Source organism: Mus caroli, unplaced genomic scaffold (genome assembly GCF_978045245.1).
Source record: "Mus caroli unplaced genomic scaffold, Mus_caroli_1 scaffold_18, whole genome shotgun sequence".
In the NCBI taxonomy this organism is placed as follows: domain Eukaryota; kingdom Metazoa; phylum Chordata; class Mammalia; order Rodentia; family Muridae; genus Mus; species Mus caroli.
In genome coordinates, this window is record NW_028227273.1 from 72199431 (window position 1) to 72218917 (window position 19487).

At 41.2% G+C, this 19487-nt stretch overlaps 1 long non-coding RNA gene across 1 annotated transcript; it reads right to left on the reverse strand.

Moving 5' to 3' along the window:
* Window positions 1–772: 772 nt before the first annotated feature.
* LOC147000492 (uncharacterized) lies at window positions 773–19377 on the reverse strand. Its single transcript, XR_015045928.1, has 2 exons — window positions 19112–19377; window positions 773–1947 (listed from the first exon to the last, which is right to left on the reverse strand). It is a non-coding gene; the product is annotated as an uncharacterized LOC147000492 (long non-coding RNA).
* Between the last annotated feature and the right edge of the window lie 110 nt (window positions 19378–19487).

Consider the following 19487-nt stretch of genomic DNA (forward strand, 5'->3'; position numbering starts at 1 on the left):
ATCTTTCTTATTCATGGCCATCTTTCTCAATGGTGGGTGTGGTAGTTTGTATATGCTTGGCCCAAGGAGTGGGACCATTAGAAGTTGTGGCCCTGTTGGAGTATGTGTGTCCCTGTGGGTGTGTGCTTTAAGACCCTCATTCTAGCTGCCTGGAATCAAGTATTCTGCTACCAACCTTCAGATAAAGATGTGGAACTCTCAAACTTAATGTTATTTTTGACATTCTTACCAGCCATGGACCAGAGGCCAATGAAGGACCCAGAAAAAGAGCAGGATATGAAGCCAAAATGTACATACTGTTTATTAATTTTTCTTCAGTCTGGGAAAGCCTATGAACTCTGGGCTTTGGTGGCGCTGCCCTCCACTGGCACTGGTGGTGCCAGTGGCAGTTAACTCCCCAGACTACCCTGTTCTCTCCTTTTTCAATGTGAGTTTGGGTTGCCCTTCATGGACTTTGTCACTACTACTTGAGGATTAGAAAGCGTCTGGCCCATGGAGGATGAGGAAAACTGATGAGGGAACCAGTCACCATTTGGATAACTGTGGTAAATACCACCACCTTTCATGCTGGTACTCTGATGACCCAGACTCACTTATAACCCCTACACAGGGAAAGGGGTTTTGGTATTACAGCTGTCATCATTGTGGCCATCATTGCAAGCATTACCAGGGTGACAACAGCTGCTGTTGCCTTGATGAATATAGCCACTGTGGTGGAGACTGTCAATGCTGTTGTAGTCTGAGTCAGCTGACGTGCCACAAGTGCAAGAAATACTAAATCAACATCTTTATTAAGCCATCCACATTTTACAACAGATTGACTTACTGGCAGAAGAGTTGGACCTTGTTAGGGACATGTCTCTATTGGCATGTTAACCATTTCACTTAATCTGCCTAGCGCCTTACCAGGTACATAACACCACTTAAGCCCAACAACAGTTGGCTCAATATCTTGAAGGTACCTGGTCAGACAAATTCCTTAATGATTCTGTACCCTTAAGGGAGCATATAGTCAACCTCAACGCAACTAGGGTATCTGTGCTTTCTCTAGTTGCAGTATTCTTGGGAAAAGTGTGGAGCAATATTAAGAGGCTGTTTTACTCCTTATAACCGGATAGCCTCTTAAGCCATGATGGGAGGAATTGTCACCCTAATAATTATTTTGTTGAAGTGTCTTGCACCACATAACTCTAAGCAGCACTTCATAAATAAGTTGACCCTCCAGGTGCTGATGGCTCTCAAAAAGTCCTTATTATGCCCCCCCTCCCAAGGAAGTGATCAAAGCTTGGAAGGCAGAGATCCATGGGACCACCATGTAAGCTGTTCCTCATCCCCTTATGTGGCATGCTTCTAGAGTGATATCTCTTCGAGGACTGGTAGTCAATGGCAGGTAAGATCCTGGAAGACAGGACAACTGACAGCACAGTCCAGTATACTGGGAATCCTCCAGGGTGGGGTCAACAATCTTGAGGCAATGGCAGCACCCTGGCTGGAACTAGATTGCCAAAATCTAAAAACAAAAGGGTTTCCAATGTAGCAGGAACTACAGGGCCAATTCTATATAAAGGCCAGGGGCCATGCAGCTGCAAAAGCATCTCCTATAGGAGGACCTAATTGAGGACTGCCTGAGAGACCAAGAATTGCTGTCCCAGACAATATCAGTCTACCTGGAATTGCAGTTTAGAAGAGATGCTTTCTTGGGACCAGTGGAACACTGTGAGAGTGTATTAATGGAGCTTGCTGCAGCATTTCTCATCTGCTTACAGAGTCTGTGTTGTTGATTCTGAGCCACTTCACTTTCAACCTAAGGGCAGGTAGGGTCAGTCAGCAAGTAGTCCAGGGCACAGGCAGCACAACAGCACATGAAGAACACCACTAGTTTGGCTGGCTTCAAGACCCTCCAGATTGGTAGTCCTCTATGTTAGGGGCAACTTCTGGGCCAACACACTGAAATGTAATACCAGGAAAATGTTAGTGATCCTGAAAAAACAAAAAACAAAAAACAAAAAAACAAAAAACAAAAACAACCAAACAGGAGCCAATCAGATGCAACTCATATCAGGGTCTTATTCTATTCAATATTGCTCCCCCCACCCAAAGCACACTGCTGTCATGCAGGACAGTTTTGCTGGTAGGGGAGACCCAACTATCTATCGAACCAAGGCTTTATAGTAAGCAGCAAGATGGTGATAAGTGTGCAGGCATTTAATTGGAAGCTACTTTGGCCTTTAACATAATTGGCTGGTGCTGACAGTCATATTACAAACTTAATTTCTGCTCCCCTCTGCATTGGATGTTGTTAAGCAGGTTGTTGGCTTATAACCTGAGGGTTCCGGTTTGTTGAGAGAATACCTGGAGCCACTTGGTCTTGTTGAGGATGTAACCTGGAAATGCTAGTCTTTTTGGGGATTAGCCTAGAGACTGGAGTTAGGCTCAGGTTTTGTTGGGGGTAGGGGCTTGGAAACTAATGTTAGGTACCAGTCTGTTAGTTTACCTGAGTTCAAACTTGGGTCAGGTTCTCTAAAATGGAGTCTGCCTTTAAAGATTTAGCCTCTCAAGAAATAATGTATGAAATTAAATTCCAGGATCTTTGCAATTGCCACTGTATCCAAGAGAACCGTGTTTTCAAAAAAGAGATGAGGCAAAACCTCTACTACAACATGCTCATGTAAGGCTGAGCATCCTGTAAACAGTTATCATAGCTGATCTGGTTTCCATACCTGTCACACGAATGCCATTACAGAACTAATTCCATCAAAGCTGTGCCTGCACGCAAAAGCCCTGTACAAGATTAACTCAGTTCAAAACCCAGCATGGGAGAAAGGGGTTGTCTGACCACTACATGTTATCAGCAGCTCTGGCCTTGGAAGAAGGACAGGACGTTCTTTTCAGAGATGTACTCATGCACATCCACCTAGTATGTGGATTTAGTACTTTAAAAATTGTGAATATGGAGATGTGAAGAAGCATTATGGGAGTGGGTATTTGGAGCTGAGGAAGATGCCGTGCATTTGATCAAAGACAGGGTATATAAATAAATGAGATTCCATAGACCATAAAAACCAATACTTATCACTGACTTGACATCTATTTCTTCAGTTTGGCCACTTGAAATCACTTATCTAGTCTTCACACTTACCCTCACACTAGCAGAGATACCTTCAAATTCTTCCTTGTACTGTTTCCTTGAATCATTATGTATCCTTCCCACTCTGTCTCAGGCTGTCCTGGATCCTCTCTGCATAGCCTCCCCACATATTCTTTGCCAGCCTAGACCAGAAACAGACCAAATAGGATGCTGTTCCCTCATGTATGACCCCCATCCTGTGTTCTAAACCCTTCAAATAAAGGTTATCTAGACTATATTTTTACATTGGTATGCCAGCACACACACCCCTCCCCCCCTTGCCTGTACTCTCCTTTCCCCTGTGCTAAAAAACACACAAAAAGGAGCAACTATCTTAAAATGTCATGCTCAGAACCAATTGCACTCCCCACCCCCAGAAAAAAAAAAAAAACCTAAAACTAAGAAAATAATTTCGCTCAAAGAACAAACTTCATCTGTATCTCCTAAGAAGAGAAATTTAAGTAATTCCCAATGTATGGAACTACAAAACCAGAGACATGTTCCAGAAGGTCAAAGCTCCTATAGTATGTGAATCGACTCAAAAAAGATAGAAACAAAATAATTCGGGACAAAAATCAATACACAATACCAAATACCTGACAGAAATGGAACAATGTAGGATATGAAAGTTAGGATTCATAAATAGAGACACAGAAAAAAATTGAAATTAATAGAAAAGAGAATAAAAATACAATAAACCTAATAATCGTAACTCAAAGAGATTACATTGCAGACAGAATATCGGGCTGGAAGACAAGGTAGAGGAGCTGGATGGCTCAGTCAAAGAAAATGATGACTGAGTATGTTTATTATATTCATATTCTTCATATTACAAATTATAAATAGAATAAAATGCTCCATGAAAATAGCACTACTTAAATGTACAAGTGAAATTCCAGCTTTACTTTCTACACTTACATAAAATATTCTACGTTTTGACACTGTAACTTACCCTGGAAAACTTTCTTTTAAGCTTGATAACCATATCTATCACTGGGAAAGTAGAGTTACACTAATAATCCATCTTTACCCTTCCCTAGGAGATGTTAACTACTGCCAAGAAGATAATCTGAAATTACACTATCAGAAATATTGATTTGGGGGAAGACATTTCAGGAACTCAGAATTTTGAAAGGAAATCAATGTTTCAGGAAGTCAGTGTTAATGAACGGCTAGTGGTATTATCAGTCCTAACTCTTCCAAAGTTAGCATGAGGGTATTAGCTGTCCTGTTACATATCCAGGCTCACCTTTACTCTCATAGTAGGAAGGACCCTCTATGTTCTTTCCTGTACTATTTCTTGAATCCTTATGGAATATCTTCAGATCATTTATAGTGGTGTTTTAAATAAAATTTTTATTTTAATTTTATTTGCAGGGGTATCTTTGCCTATATGTAGGCCTGAGTATTTCATGAATACAGATCCTACAGCAGATCCAAAGGAGGGCAAAAGATCCTCTGGAACCTAAGTTTTGGGCAGATATAAAGTCCCAAGGCAGGTACAGGGAATTGAACCTGAAAACTGCAAGAACAGGGAGTCCTCTTAACAGCCAAGCCATGTGTCCTGCCCTTTAATTCTTCCTTAACGAACTACTGTGGACACTTATATCAATGATCAGACAGACAGAATTCATGGAGGAACAAGGACATGTTCTTACAGTGTCGGGGTGAGTGCCAGATCAGGAAAGACAATCAAACAAATTGGAGTGACAAAGATATACTGAGACATTTGGAAGCAGGAGACACTTGATATGAAAATATTTACCAATCATTGTGACAATGACGTCAGTGTTTCCTTATGCACTGCTGTAGAAAGTGGCACAAAAATAAATTGGGATTGATAAAGATATGAGTCAGAAAGCAAGTGGAGCTTGTGGGGGAAAATACTCATATCAGACCCTTCACAAGGTCCTCAAGTATCTAGGACTCTCTGATGGTAGAATTCATTGTGTTCAAAACTGCTCTGCAGACCTTGACAGGCAGAGGAATGATCAGTGTCCATACCCAGATTGGATACTGTGTGGTATAATGAGAGGAAAGACATTGCCACTGCTCTCACTGGCAAGACTATTTTGTGGGTAACAAAGCCAGTTTGACTGGGTAAAGAAAACAAAACAAAACAACAGCAACAACAACAACAAAAACCCAAGCAAACAAATACAAAACAAAAAATCAAATCCCATATCTTTCACTGGGAATTTTTCAAAGCCAATGATAAGGAAGGTCACAATACTTAGAAGGGTATCCACTTGTGACATTTGCTACATGCTCAATTGGTTCTCTTCATACACATAGCACTGTGCTGCCTTCAGTCAGGGTCAGTGACACTTTGTTTTCAATGGACACAAGTTACTTTAGAGAGTCAAAATTAATCAAATACTCAGAACAACTGACTGCTTGCTACAGTGCCTTAAGTGGGAAAGCAATATCACCACATCTGCTATTATTCTCAGTGACATTTTCCAGAATCAACATTGAAACAGACTCTGGCAAAACCAATTCCTTGTCCTCTTCCTACTGTCACTTGAGAGCCTCCCCATCCCTTGCTTAATCCCTCTAATAACATATCTAAACCCTTTGTAACAGTCTCCTGTCTTCACCATCCAAGGCTCTTGAAAGGAGTGAATTGGCCTGAGAAAGGCTGACTCCATGACTGGATGCAAATTAGCAGTTGAGGAAAACACTTCAGTTTCCAGAACTGGGCAAGTCAGTCAAAACCACAGGATTATGTAAAACAGACACCCCCCCCCCCAGCTTGTTAGCCAAACTTCTGGCCAAGAGGTCAAGAGATACCCCCTTACCAGCTAAAAAACCAAAAACAAAACAAAAAAAAAACAAACAAAAAAACCCAGATAGCCAAGCTTGCTACTCCTTGACAGGAAGCAAGAATGATTAGTCTGAATCATAGTATCACCCACACTCCCAGATATAGAATCCATCAATCAGGATATCACCTACCCCTCCCTAATGTTCCTCTGTTTGGCTTTAAAACTGAATCAGTGAATTCAGTTAAGTTCTTTCCATGCTGTTGGAATTGGGCCTCTGCATGCAGGAATTTGTTCAATTAACTCTCCTTGCTTATGCATATTGTTTGCGTTCTGGTATTATTCTTCAACAATTCATGTACACTGTCACTCTTAGTTCTGATTCAGAGGTGAGCAGATCTGGTTGACCAGTGGGAGACCTGCATGTGGTCAGGAGATTTTTCAGAAAGCACCTAGAACACTTCAGGGGACAAAAATGAAAGATGCTCACACCTACCAAAAGGATAAATATGAGGGAAAGAGAAATTATTATTTCAAATCAATCTCTCTGTCTCTCTCTCTCTCTGTCTCTGTCTGTCTCTCTCTCTGTCTGTCTCTCTCTCTCTCTCAGTCTCTGATTTAGAGCTTTATTGTAGAAAAGCAGAGAAAGAGAGAAGACCAGCCATAGCCATGTGCGGGGATGTGGGGGGCGACAAATATCTCTTTTTCTCTGAAGATTTCACTTTCCTCTATGAGATATGAGACTCATTCACACACAGTTCACACACACATGCAAAGTCGTTTTCCCAGGATCCCTGATGAGGAGCAAGGAAGACTACAAGAAAACTATTCTGACCGACACAGTCTAGACTTCTCCAGCAGGCGATCTCTAAAAAAACAAACAAACAAAACAAAAACAAACAAACCCTGACTACAGGGTCTAGACATTGCCACACCTGCAAACATTCCACAGTCACAGAAACTACTAACAACAAACTACAAAATAAAAATCAACAATTTGGTCACATGCGCATGGACACAGTGCTTTTCTTGAATAAAGAAGACATTTCCATCTTCCTTCTAAGCCCAGCAGTGGCTGCTGAGGGCTCCAGAGTGCTCTCCATGCTGCAGGACCTCGGGATTACCTTGGGATCATGGGTGAGTGGAACGCAACATCAGCTCCAAAGAATCACAGAGGGTCTTGTGCCAGCAGGAACAGGGACAAAGGAACCCCACCCGACCAGAGGCTGGGATCCATTCTGGTCGGGGCCACCCCTGCCATCCTCCTTCTGAGCTGTGGCCCCTGCCATCCTCCTTCTGAGCTAAGCAGAGGCCGCTAAGGGCTCCAGAGTGCTCTCCACACCTCAGAACCTCGGGATCACCTCAAGATCACAGGTGAGTGGAACACAACATCAACTCCAAGAATCACAGAGTGTCTTGTGCCAGCAGGAACAGGGACAAAGGAACCCCACCCGACCAGAGACTGGGATCCATTCAGGTCCGGACCAGCCCTGCCATCTTCTGTGTGAACCCTGCTGAGGGCATCTAGAAGCAACATAGCTTCTTGGTCAGTGTCCCATCTGGCCTTCATTCTCAGCCAGGAGGCAGAGCTGAGACCCAGACCCCTGGGCACATTCCTTGCCAGAGGAGAGTCAGCCTACAGGGAGGGTTCTGACCCCAGAACTCAGAAGGTGGATCAGAGGCCCCAGACTGCTGGACACCTGCCCTACAAGAGGAGAGCTTGCCTGCAGAGAGTGCTTTGACAACTGGAACTCAGGTGAGAGTTGGACTCCCAGGAGTGCTGACAGAGGCTAACAGAATCACAGAGGATCAAGCTCCAACCAGAAACAGCTTGATCATTAATATCAGAGATTTCCAGATGGTGAAAGGCAAACGTAAGAATCTTACTAACAGGAACCAAGAACACTGGGCATCATCAGAACCCAGTATGCCCAACACAATGAGTCCTGGATACCCCAGCACACCAAAAAGCAAGATGCGGATTTAAAATCATATCTCATGATGGTGGTAGAAGATTTAAAGAAGGGCATTAATAAGTCACTTAAAGAAACACAGGAGAACAGTGCTAAAGAGGTAGAAGCCCTTAAAGAGGAAGCACAAAAATCCCTCAAGGAATTGCAGGAGAACACTGCTAAACAAGTATAAGCCCTTAAAGAACTACAGCAAACACTGCCAAACAGGTAGAAGAAACACAAAAATCCCTTAAAGAATTACAGGAAAACACAACCAAACAGGCAATAGAATTGAACAAAACCATCCAAGATCTAAAAATCGAAGTAGAAACAATGAAGAAAACCCAAAGGGAGACAACTCTAGAGATAGAAACCCTAGGGAAGAATTCTGGAACCATAGATGCGAGCATCAGCAACAGAATACAAGAGATGGAAGAGAGGATCTCAGGTGTAGAAGATTCAATAGGCAACATGGACACAACTATCAAAGAAAATGCAAAATGCAAAAAGATCCTAACTCAAAACATCCAGGAAATCCAGGACACAATGAGAAGATCAAACCTACGGATAATAGGAGTAAATCAGAATGAAGATTTTTCAACTTAAAGGACCAGCAAATGTCTTCAACAAAATAATAGAAGAAAACTTCACATACCTAAAGAAAGAGATACCCATGAACATACAAGAAGCCTACAGGATTCCAAATAGATTGGACCAGAAAAGAAATTCCTCCTGACACATAATAATGAGAAAAACAAATGCACTAAATAAAGACAGAATTTTAAAAACAGTAAGGGAAAAAAGTCAAGTAACATATAAAGACAGGACTATTAGAATTACTCCAGACTTCTCACCAGAGACTATGGGACACAATGAAAGCAGTCCTAAGAGGAAAACTCATAGCCCTGAGTGCCTCCAAAAAGAAACTAGAGAGAGTATACACTAAGAGTCTGTCAGCACACCTAGAAGCTCTAGAATGAAAGGAAGCAAATTCACCCAAGAGGAGTAGATGGCAGGAAATAATCAAACTTAGGGCTGAAATCAACCAAGTGGAAACAAGAACTATTCAAAGAATCAACCAAACCAGGAGCTGGTTCTTTGAGAAAATCAACAAGATAGATAAACCCTGAGCCAGACTAACTAGAGAGCACAGGGACAGTATCCTAATTAACAAAATCAAAAATGAAAAAGGAGACATAACAACAGAACCTGAGGAAATCCAAAACATCATCAGATCCTACTACAAAAGGCTATACTCAACAAAACAAGAAAACCTGGATGAAATGGACAACTTCCTAGACAGATACCAGGTATCAAAGTTAAATCAGGATCAGATTAACGAACTTAACAGTCGCATTTCCCCTAAAGAAATAGAAGCAGTCATTAATAGCCTCCCAACGAAAAAAAGCCCAGGACCAGATGGGTTCAGTGAAGAGTTCTATCAGACCTTCAAAGAAGACCTAATTCCAACTCTCCTCAAACTATTCCACAAAATAGAAACAGAAGGTACTCTATCCAATTCATTCTATGAAGCCACAATTACTCTAACACCTAAACCACACAAAGATCCAACAAAGAAAGAGACTTCAGACCAATTTCCCTTATGAATATTGATGCAAAATTACTCAATAAAATCCTGGCAAACTGAATCCAAGAACTCATCAAAACGATCATCCATCATGACCAAGTAGGCTTCATCCCAGGGATGCAGGGATGGTTTAATATATGGAAATCCATCAATGTAATCCACTATATAAACAAACTCAAAGACAAAAACCACATGATCATCTCGTTAGATGCTGAGAAAACATTTGACAAAATCCAACACCCCTTCATGATAAAAGTCATGGAAAGATCAGGAATTCAAGGTCCATACTTAAACATATTAAAAGCAATATACAAGAAACCAGTAGCCAACATCAAAGTAAATGGAGAGAAGCTGGAAGCAATCCCACTAAAATCAAGGACTAGAAAAGACTGCCCACTTTCTCCCTACCTATTCAATATAGTACTTGAACTCGTAGCCAGAACAATTCGACAACAAAAGGAGATCAAGGGGATACAAATTGGAAAGGAAGAAGTCAAAATATCACTATTTGCAGATGGTATGATAGTACATATAAGTAACCCTAAAAATTCCACCAGAGAATTCCTAAACTTGATAAACAGCTTCAGCACAGTAGCTGGATATAAAATTAACTCAAACAAATCAGTGGCCTTTCTCTATACAAAGAATAAACAGGATGAGAAAGAATTTAGGGAAAAAACACACTTCTCAATAGTCACAAATAATATAAAATACCATGGTGTGACTCTAACTAAGGAAGTGAAAGATCTGTGTGACAAGAACTTCAAGTCTCTGAAGAAAGAAATTGAAGATCTCAGAAGATGGAAAATCTCCCATGTTTATGGATTGGCAGGATTAATATAGTAAAAATGGCTACCTTGCCTAAAGCAATCTATAACTATTCTCAACAATAAAAGAACCTCTGGTGAAATCACCATGCCTGACCTCAAGCTGTACTACAGAGCAATTGTGATAAAAAACAAAAACAAAAACAAAAAAAAACTACAGACAAGTAGACCAATGGAATAGAATTGAAGACCCAGAAATGAATCCTCATACCTACAGTCACTTGATCTTTGACAAGGGAGCTAAAACTATCCAGTGGAAAAAAGACAGCATTTTCAACAAACGGTGATGGTACAACTGGCGGTTATCATGTAGAAGAATGGGAATTGATCCATTCTTATATCCTTGTACAATGCTCAAGTCTAAGTGGATCAAAGACCTCCACATAAAACCAGAGACACTGAAATTTATAGAGGAGAAAGTGGGGAAAACCCTCGAAGATATGGGCACAGGGGAAAAATTCCTAAATAGAACAGCAATGGCCTATGCCATAAGATCAATAATTGACAAATGGGACCTCATAAAATTCTGTAGGGCAAAAGACACTATCAATAAGGCAAAAAGGCCATCAACAGATTGGGAAAGAATTTTTACCAATCCTAAATCTGATAGGGGACTAATATCAAATATGTACAAAGGGCTCAAGAAACTAAACTCCAGAAATTCAAATAACCCCATTAAAAATGGGGTACAGACCCAGAGCTCTTGACTCTAGCTGCATTTGTATCAAAAGATGGCCTAGTCGGCCATCACTGGAAAGAGAGGCCCATTGGACTTGCCAACTTTATATGCCCCAGTACAGGGGAATGCCAGGGCCAAGGGGTGGGGGTGGGTGGGTGGGGGACTGGGGGGGAGTGTATTGGGGACTTTTTGGATAGCATTGGAAATGTAATTGAGGAAAATACCTAATAAAAAATGGGGTATGTGGCCTCCCTTCCCCCAGCCTGGAACCTGCTTGCTCAAGGGTGGAGCTACGTGCTCATTCGTCCTGCCATGCCTACTGCTGGAACCTGCCTTTGCTGCCTGGAGGCACACACGTGTTCGTCCTGCTACTGGACCCTGAGTTACTTGGCGGGATATTGGGTTCCCTCCCCCTTCCTTTATAACTGAGTGTCTGAAAATAGTAAAATTGAGCATGGATCAGAATGTTCGTTGTCTTGGCTCCATTGTTTCTTCCGCCCCGTCTAGATTCCTCTCTTTTCAGTTCGAACTGCCATTCTCAGTTGAACCGTTCGTGTTGTGGACTGCGGGCAGGCCGCAACAGGGGTACAGAGCTAAACAAAGAATTCTCAACCAAGGAATACCGAAGGGCTGAGAAGCACTTGAAAAAATGTTCAACATCCTTAATCATCAGGGAAATGCCAATCAAAACAACCCTGAGATTCCACCTCTCACCAGTCAGAATGGCTAGGATCAAAAATTCAGATGACAGCAGATGCTGGAGGGGACATGGAGAAAGAGGAACACTCCTTCATTCCTGGTGGGATTGGAAGCTTGTACAACCACTCTGGAAATTAGTCTGACGGTTCCTCAGAAAACTGGACATAGTACTACCTCTCCTAGGCCTATACTCAGAAGATGTTCCAACTGGTAATAAGGACACATGTTCCACTATGTTCATTGCATCCCTATTTATAATAGCCAGAAGCTGGAAAGAACCCAGATGTCCCTCAACAGAGGAATGGATACAGAAAAATGTGGTACATTTACACAGTGGAATACTACTCAGCTTTTAAAAACAACGAATTTATGAAATTCTTGGGCAAATGGATGGATCTGGAGGATATCATCCTGAGTGAGTTAACCCAATCACAAAAGAAATCACTTGATATGCACTCACTGATAAGCAGATATTTGCCCAGAAACCTAGAATACCCAAGATACAACTTCCAAAACACAAGAAAATCAAGAAGGAAGACCAACTCGTGGATACTTCATTCCTCCCTAAAATACGGAATAAAAAAACCATGGAAGGAGTTGCAGAGAAAAAGTTTTGAGCTAAGACGAAAGGATGGACCATCCATAGACTGCCCTACCCGGGGGACCATCCCATAATCAGCCACCAAACGCAGACACTATTGCATACGCCAGCAAGATTATCCTGAAAGGACATTGATATAGCTGTCCCCTGTGAGGCTTTGCCAGTGCCTGGCAAATATAGAAGTGGATGCTCACAGTCATCTATAAGACGGAACACAGGGCCCACAATGTAGGAGCTAGAGAAAATAATCAAGAGCTGAATGAGTCTGCAACCCTATAGGTGAAACAACAATTTGAAGTAATCAGTACCCCAAGAACTCGTGTCTCTAGCTGCATATTTAGCAGATGATGTCCTAGTCGGCCATCATTGGGAAGAGAGGACTCTTGGTCTAGCCAACTTTATATGCCCCAGTACAGGGGAAAGCCAGGGCCATGAAGTGGGAGTGAGTGGGTAGGGGAGCAGGGCAGGGGGAGTGTATAGGGGACTTTTGGGATAGCATTTGAAATGTAAATGATGAAAATATCAAAAAAGGGAGACATTTTCCTGATGTAAGTCAGCAAATCATAATTATTCAAAAGGTGATTTCCTATTTTTTTAATCTATGCTGAGTTATCTATCTATGATAATAGTGTGGCCTGCTATCTTCCTCTCACAGTATGCAAACTGGGCTGCCCTATACATTGTTAGGTCTCAGAGAAACTCAAGAGGAATGGCTGAGGTGTCTTTTAACATCTCAAAGGTGACATCTTTGGTGCTTTCCTGGCTCCTGCTTCCTCTCTTGGCCCCTCTCCTTTCCTCCCTTCTTTTCTCTACAACCACCCATCCTCTCATGTCCCAGTTCAGTCTGGCCCTTTTCAGATGCCTCTGACTGTTTTCTCCCTCATAGCCTCAAGTCCCAAATTACTTATAAGCACCATCTGCCCAAGAACCAGGTACCTTCCTGGAATGCTGGGAGTTCTAGTGCTTGGGAAAATAGCAATGCCTCATGGGAAAATAAAGTGGCCTATTGGTTTGTCTTTATGAACTCCTGTAGCAGGTTACCAGAGTCCATCTCTTGGTCAGTATTTAACAGTTAATAACCCTTGCTCAAATGGTGGAACTGGCTTTTTTCCAGCAAACCTGAAAATTATCATGACCTACACTAAGCCTTCTCCTCAGTCACACCTTTGGGCAGTCATCTTATTTTCACACAGCCCTAAGCTATAACCTTAATAACTAAGCATATGAAGGCACACGTCTGAATGCTGAATTTTTATCAAAGAGAGCATGAATCTAAGATGAAAATCTAATAGAAAGTAAAACTTTGCTCCGTAAAAGTTAATTTTTACAGCCATAGCTATGGTGCTTTATAATGTATATTTTCTGACTCAGTCAAATGCGTACTGTTTCCTCACACGACTAATACCTACAAAGTTCTCTGGGGATGCCTATGCCTCAGGCCAAAGGCCACTCTCTTGAATAGGAAATGGTGGGACAGGGGAGTTAAGAAAGCATGGATGCATTTATGTTCGAAGAGCTTTGTGACTGCTGTAGCAAAGAGAACCCTATGTGTAAACTGCACATACTACAAATGTGGTTATTTTGGGAAAATATTCTGGTTAGCATATGATAAATTTTAAAAAGATACATTAAATTGTAGGATCTCAAACTTCTATTGTGATAGATAGCCACAATAGAACTGTGAGAGCAGCATCCTTAAGACCAGCTGCGGAATATACATTGCTGGTCTACCCCAACCCATTTCCCAGCTCTGCAGCTTCTCTAACCTGGGAGGTTCCAGGGCCGCCAGGCTAGGGTTCCCACAACCGAGGGGCTTACTGCTGACTCTCCCAAACCCACTGGCTGGAAACTATCTCTTAAAATAGTTTTCGGGTTCCTAGAGAACAGGGCCTGGGTAACTAGGCAGCAGTTAAGGACCAAGTGGCTCCCCAGGTACAGAGTGAAGGGTGGATTTTCTTGTTATTCTGGTCTGTATCTTTGGAGAAGGTCTTCTAGACTCTCTCACTACACCCCTCACAGGGTAGGTAAACTTTTTCAAGCCAGGCACTTTCTCTTCCTCAGTTACTTTGTAGAGCCCATCCAACCACTTTCCTTACCCTTCTCTCTCCTGGTTCTGTGGAATACTGCTCTGCAGGGACAAGTCCCTCCCACTCACTCTCAAGCTTCCTGCCAAATAGCTCTAGCTGCCAGACTCTGCACCCCTCTGCATAGCCTCTTCACATGCTTTCTGACAGCCTAGACCCAAACTGGAAACAGTAGCACCCCTATATCTGAGCCTCATAGTGAAATCTGAACCCACCATATAAAAGATTTAGCTCAGAATATAAGCCTCCTGGGCTAAAAACGCACAACTAAACACAACCACCTAACTTCTGATTTCTTTTGATCTTATTCCCAACATAAAATGCTAAAAATAAGACAAAATGTACTGGACTCAAATCACAATCATAGCTGTGTCCCCTAAAAAGAGCAATTTAAATAGTATTCCAAATCAAAACTCAGAGTCATGAAGGGCCAAATTATAGGCCAAATGATTGACAGTCAAGAAAACATGAGCAAACGGCTGAACGAAATGAGTATGAGATTGGATAAGAAAACTGAAATGAATTAGTTAGAAATAGCACATACAACAAACTAAGATGGAACAAAAAATAAAAAATACAATAAATCTAATAACTCAGATCAAGTAGGAGACAATATCAGGCTTGAAGATAAGGTAGAAGAGCAGGATGATTCAATCAAAGAAAATGTTTAATTAAAATGAAATGCTCCATACATTTAGTGCTTTGATTATTATGTGTCAGGAGGATTTTCATTTCTGCTTCAATGTATTTGCTATTCTGTAAACCTCTTGTATGTTTATAGGCATCTCTTTCCTTAGGTTGGGGAAGTTTTCTTCTATGATTTTGTTGAAAATATTTTCTGGGTCTTGGAGATGAGAGATTTCTTCTTCTATTCCTATTGTTTGTAAGTTTGAACTTTTCATACTGTTCCAGATATTTTTGGATGTTTCCTGTAAGGAACATTTTTGATTTAACATTTTCTTTGGCTAATGTATAAATTTCTTCAATTGTATCTCCTATGTCTGAGATTCTCTCTTCCTTCTCTTTTATTATGTTGACGATGCTTGTGTCTGTAGTTCCTGTTCCCTTTCCTAGGTTTTCCATCTCCAGGATTTCCAGTTTGTGTTTTCTTTATTGCTTCAATTTTCATACCCGGGTCTTGGACAGTTTTATTCATTTCCTTCAATATGTTTGATTGTAGTTTCCTGTATTTCCTTAAGGGATTTATGAATTTCCTCTTTAAAGGCCTCTATCCTTCTCGTAAGATTGGACTTAAGGTCATCTTTTTGTACTGTGGCTGTGTTAGGATATCTAGGGCTTTTTGTAATGGGATAGAGGCAAAGACCTTCTCCACGGCTCCCCCACAGGAGATCTCAGTGAAATGAGGCAGTCCATGGTTTTAAGGAAAATGGATGAGTAGAACCATACCCCACTTCTCAGGGTGGACCTGAGGTTAAATATCTTTTGCAGGGAGGAATGTCTGGGGAAAAAAAGCTTATTGGCTAAGCCTCCAGGCCTTTACGTACCTTCTTAAATTGGAGATCTGTCTTGAGCCTACATGACTACAGGTCATGTCCTCTACCTATGGAGGGGTTTGGGATATTGCCCTTATGTGACTGATGGCCACAAATCTATGGAGGGCTGTGGCTAGTGGCAAGGGCCTGGTGACTGGCAATCAGGCAAAATGCCTACCGTCCCTTCAGAATCATCTGGGTTTCAAGCCTTATTTCAACTGGGAACCAAGCTGCCTTTCATGGACCCACAATTGCCCTAGCTCTTATAGTGTTCTTACCCTGTCCTTTAGTCATCCAACCATCCCTATATTGACTGGATATTCTATGTTTGTTTGTTTGTTTGGGTTTTTTTTGTTTTGTTTTTTTTTGTTTGTTTTTTTTTTTGTTTTTTGTTTTGTTTTTTTTTTGTTTTGTTTTTTTGAGACAGGTTTCTCTGTATAGCCCTGGCTGTCCTGGAACTCACTTTTGTAGGCCAGGCTGGCCTCGAACTCAGAAATCCACCTGCCTCTGCCTCACAAGTGCTGGGAATATTAACTGGATATTCTTGACGCCAAGAAAGCTCCTGTAGGAGACAAGTACAACCTTGGAGACTGCCAGTAGAATTCCAGGAACAGCTTGTGCTCACCTCAAGATGGAACTGAATGTTCTTGTGCTCCCAGAGGTGTCCTTAGCAATTGGTGTAGAGCCCTGACCCTGGTGATGGAGATTAGGGGGCAGAATGCAGCTCACCACTGCTGTCTGTGCCACAGGAGGACCAGGAAGGCAGGGATGGGTTCAAACCTAGGTGTTCCTGGGACCTGGCATGCAGGGAGATAATATCTACATTAACAAAGTCAAAATAGAAAAGGGCAAGATGACACCAGACACCAAACAATCACTAGATCTTGCTTCAAAAGGCAAAACGGAAAATCTAAATGAAATGAGTGATTTCTTGATAGATACAACTTACCAAAGTGACATCAAGATCACGTACACAATCTAAATAGTCTTATAACTCCTAACGAAATAGGACCAGTCAATACAAGTCTTCTAACCAAAAAAGCACCCAGGGCCAGAAGGTTTTAGTGCAGAATACTACCAAACTTTCAGAGAAAAGCTAATACCAATATTCCTCGAAATAATTTTAAAAGTTCTCTGAGGCCACAATCACCTTGACAAACAAACCACACAAAGACTCACAAGTGAAGAGGATTTCAGACCAATTTACCTTATGAACATTGATGCAAAAATACTCAATAAAATACTTGCAAATCAAATCCAAGAACATATCAAAAGTATCATCCACCATGATGAAGTAGTCTCAGAGATGCAAAGACGGTTCAACATAAGAAAATCCATCAGTGTAGTGTACATGTAAACAAACAGAAAGAAAAAGACCACAAGATCATCATTATATTCTGAAGAGGCTTTGAAAAAATTCTATACCATCTCATGATAAAAGTCTTGGAGATATCAGTGATATAAGGCACATACCTAAACACAATGAGAGCAATATACAGCAAGCCGATAGGCAACATCAAATTCAATGGGGAAAAACTTAAAGCAATTACACTAAAATCACAGACAAGACAAAACTGCCCACACTATTCTTATCTATTCAATATAGTACTAGAAGTTCTAACTAGTGCAATAAGACAAATAAAGGAGATCAAGAGAATACAAATTAGGAAGGAAGAAGTCAAAGTATCACTATTAGCAGATGATATGATAGTATACATAAGCGAGCCAAGAATTTCCACCAAGGAACTTCTATAACTCATAAACACTTTTGCCAAAGTAGCTCAATACAAAGATAATGTACAAAAAATCAATAGCCTTCCATTATACAAGTGACAAATCAAAGGAAAGAATCAGCAATACAACAACTTTCACTATAGCCTCAAAAAATATAAAGTATATTGGTGCTAACTCTACTGTGTTGATGTTCTGTCTTTTGCTTATATTGTAATGCTAAATATTGTCCACAAGGCCCAGTTGCTTCCTAGGAAACAGAGATTCTGCAGGTACCCAAGTGATGCTCTGTAACCTTGACCCCAAGTTATCCCTTATTGGTGAATAAAGATATTTACAGCTAATAAATGGGCAGAAGAGAAATTGGCTTGGTGGGGAGGTGTGTCAGAGAAGAACCCTGGGGAGAAAGAAGGTGGAAACCACCGTGGGCTAAGAGTCTTAGATAATGGCCATGTTGGCTGGCTAATTGGAGTTCAAAGCAGCCAAGATAAAACATGGCAAAATATAACAGGATTAAAGTTGGGAAATAGACATGTAAATAGCATAGATGATAGATACATTCCTAGTTCTGGCTCTGATAAAGGCATATTGTAAAGATTGTGTATGTCATTTACCTTTGAAGTGAATAATCAAAAGCTGGGTAGTAATAACAGTTGGAATTAAATATTTTCCACAACACAGTGCAAGCAAGTGTAAAACTTCTACGATAAAAGATTGAAGTTTTTGACAAAAGAAATTGAAGAATATACTAGAATGTGGAAAGATCTCCCATGCTTGTGGATGATGAGGATTAACATAGTAAAACTGGCCATCCTACCCAAAGAAATCTATAGATTCAATGCATTCCTTACACAAATACCAGCTTGTATGTTGCAGACCAGAGTGATAAAGTGATGTGTCAGGCACAAATGCCCTTTCCGTTGAGAATTCAAGTATTACTACGTCCATTTTCCTTACCATTCTGATCCTGACCATGAATCCCATCTGCATGGAATTTTAAGTACTATAAACTCACGTCAGAAGGCATTTTATTTTTCCTGGCTATCAAAATTCTATTACACTATGACTCACATGAACTGGGGCTGATGCTAATGTTTTCATTCATGTTATGATTGTCAGATTATTTACAGGAAAATATTCGTGCAAAGTATTTGTACTATCTATTTTCTTTGCTATTGTGGCCATGACAAATCTTTTGGAGTTTAACTTTATCAGTGCTTTCCACCTGCCCTGTTGTACAGCTTGTTGTTTCTACAGAGTGACCTTTGTCCCTGGAGCTCCCCAGAGAGCTTGCAGAGCACCCTCCCACCATTCTCTATCCCATCCGTTTTTATCCACATTTTCATCTCAGTGGTCGCTCTTGTATTTCATATATGTTTTGACACATACTTTGGAAGGGAGCCAAACTTTGTGACTCATATTTAGTTTTGTGTGTTGGGAATGAAACTTAAGAAATTGGAATTTAGGGTGTTGGTTATATTTTGCTGTGTGTTTGTAGTCCAGAGTTTAATTCCAATCTAAGAAGTTAGGCTGCCTATCTATTATCTGAGGGTTTCAGAACTCACAGATGTCAGAGTGCAGCTTCCTATGGAACCAGTTTTTTTCTAGTCTGTCAGCAAGCAGTAGGGAGGTTGTGCAGAGCTGGCCACAGGTGGAGCTGTGTGGCAGGAAGCCGATGACTGAGAGGGAGGGAACTGAATCCGCGGAGCAGAGATACCGGCAAGAGCAGGACCTTGACAGAAACAGGATAAAAGCAGGGAGGAGTCTACAAAAGTAATTAAAGAGGAAAAGGCTCTACCAAAATGTTTAGGGGAACCACGTGACCATAACCAGTGTTTAGTGGGAGGGTCTAGGAGAGCAGCTCGGAAGATCCAGACCTGAGTGACAAGAACTTCCACCAATCGTTTTACTACCTTTTGGTTTCCGCGTCCTAGCACTCTC